General features: G+C 56.7%; 1 non-coding gene across 1 annotated transcript in view; it reads left to right on the top strand.

Annotated features, from left to right (window-relative positions):
- Positions 1-2,076: 2,076 nt before the first annotated feature.
- The window catches only part of LOC126141718 (small subunit ribosomal RNA), a 1,909-nt gene continuing 1,485 nt past the window's right edge, over positions 2,077-2,500 (top strand). The window contains exon 1 of the ribosomal RNA XR_007529560.1: positions 2,077-2,500. This exon is cut by the window's right edge and continues 1,485 nt beyond it. This is a non-coding gene — a ribosomal RNA (small subunit ribosomal RNA).

Below are 2,500 nucleotides of genomic sequence, written 5' to 3'. Positions count from 1 at the left end.
TAACCTAACCCACGTTGTGCCTTAACCTAACCCACGTTGTGCCTTAACCTAACCCACGTTGTGCCTTAACCTAACCCACGTTGTGCCTTAACCTAACCCACGTTGTGCCTTAACCTAACCCACGTTGTGCCTTAACCTAACCCAAGTTGTGCCTTAACCTAACCCAAGTTGTGCCTTAACCTAACCCAAGTTGTGCCTTAACCTAACCCAAGTTGTGCCTTAACCTAACCCAAGTTGTGCCTTAACCTAACCCAAGTTGTGCCTTAACCTAACCCAAGTTGTGCCTTAACCTAACCCAAGTTGTGCCTTAACCTAACCCAAGTTGTGCCTTAACCTGCTCTGTAATTGGCATATGACACGTTACATTAATCCAGTGTTGTCTAACCACAACCCTCTGAATATAGTTCGCTACTCGCACCGCCCACCCTCTTGTGTATCGTTTCATGTTCAACACTTCGCAAGTGTTGCTTACTTTTTACATGCTCCCGCTGTACACTGTAATGTGGACGACTGCAGGATGTACATCGCCCCCCCCCTCCCCCCTGCCTTCGCACGCTGGTCGTTCAGGTGCTTGCGTGTTCAATGCCCTTCGCAGCTGTTCACTGGCATTCGCATGTCGAAGCGCTCAGTCTACGTCGTGGTACGGCCTGTGTCCACTGTCCGCTGATGTCGTAAGCTTAACCCTCACATTGTACTGCACATAGGTCCGTATGTACTGAATGATACGCTGTGGCACATGTGTGACTGTACAACGACTGCGCCCAACAACAGCGAACCATACGGTCCAAATGTTGTGCACTCAGCCACGTGCCGTCTCCCCATAACAGCTACATTGCAGTGTGGTACGCCATAGAGACGTGTGGGAGTAACGGACGCCCTGGATGGCGATCAGCATGAGCCGTCTGTTGATGTAGTGGCGCGTGTATTCAAACGTAGTCGTCTCTTCTCACACAGTGTGATAGCATGGTGCACCGCGTTCCACATCTGCGACATGGTACAGATGCTGGTTGACAGTCGGTCTCGTAATGGACATCGCATACGTAGGGGGCCACCTCCCACGTGTTCTCTAGTCGTGCACATTTTGTTGCGTGTATGTGGGCAGACGTAGTGTGTCGTGACACCTAACAGACAGGTATGCAATAATCGTTGCATTTGCAAACTGGGATGGACGTCTACGTTTGCTGGTGACGTTACGCAAATGAACAACTGGTAAACCCATTGTGGTGCGGTTGTTGTTGCTGGAGGTAAATCAGTAAGGGCAAATCTGTGTGTGAAGCGATACGCGGCGGTGGCTGGGCGGGACCGTCCCCGGCCGGTGAGGGGGGGCCGCCCGGCGTGCTGGCCGCGCGGTGCGTGGGCGCACGCGCTACAGCCGGCTGGTGGGGGCGCCCAGTGGCAGGCGCGCCGGCCGACGGACGCGGCAGGCGGCGCAGCTGCGCGCCGGGGCACCCTGCGCGCGGCGCCGGGCGGCCAAAGTGGGTCCTCGCGGGCCCGGTGCGAAGCGCGGTGGACATCTGCAGTGCGCTGGTCCGACTGAGGACTGTGTGCGTTGAGGATGCGCCGCCGCCCGGCACTCGGCGCCGCGACGCCGTCTGCTGCTCGGTCGCCCCAGCGGTTCTCGCTGGTGGTTTGTATCGCAGTTGTGCAGACGTGTTGGCACGTGCGCTGTGCTGGGAGAGTTCGCTTCGGCACCCACGTGGGGCCTTTGCCCTTCTGTGGCGCTGGCGTTGGAGCTGCCGGTCACCGTAGGTGGCGCGTGTTGTCTCCCGCCGGCAATGCCACGACAGCACGCTCCCGGGCCTCTGTCGGCAGCGGCAAGCTCAGTTGGGAGCACGGGTGGTCGCACCTAAAGCGTCTACTCGCCTAACTCCGGGCGATTGCGCCTCTCTCGAACCCGACCAAGTACTTAGGACGGCGCTGCGCGCCGCCGGGACCTGAGAGGGTTTCGAGGTGTATTGTGCAGGGGAGCTCAGCCTCCTCCTGTTTGCAGAATAATTGAGCGGACGCTTGCGTGTTCGCGCGGGCCCCTGGGACACACTCCCGGGCGGCCGGCTGCTCAGCTCTAGTTGACGCAGCTCCCTGGTTGATCCTGCCAGTAGTCATATGCTTGTCTCAAAGATTAAGCCATGCATGTCTCAGTACAAGCCGCATTAAGGTGAAACCGCGAATGGCTCATTAAATCAGTTATGGTTCCTTAGATCGTACCCACGTTACTTGGATAACTGTGGTAATTCTAGAGCTAATACATGCAAACAGAGTCCCGACCAGAGATGGAAGGGACGCTTTTATTAGATCAAAACCAATCGGTCGGCTCGTCCGGTCCGTTTGCCTTGGTGACTCTGAATAACTTTGGGCTGATCGCACGGTCCTCGTACCGGCGACGCATCTTTCAAATGTCTGCCTTATCAACTGTCGATGGTAGGTTCTGCGCCTACCATGGTTGTAACGGGTAACGGGGAATCAGGGTTCGATTCCGGAGAGGGAGCCTGAGAAACGGCTA

The sequence above is a fragment of the Schistocerca cancellata genome, unplaced genomic scaffold (genome assembly GCF_023864275.1).
Source record: "Schistocerca cancellata isolate TAMUIC-IGC-003103 unplaced genomic scaffold, iqSchCanc2.1 HiC_scaffold_745, whole genome shotgun sequence".
Lineage (NCBI taxonomy): Eukaryota > Metazoa > Arthropoda > Insecta > Orthoptera > Acrididae > Schistocerca > Schistocerca cancellata.
This window is presented reverse-complemented; position numbering and strand designations above follow the sequence as displayed.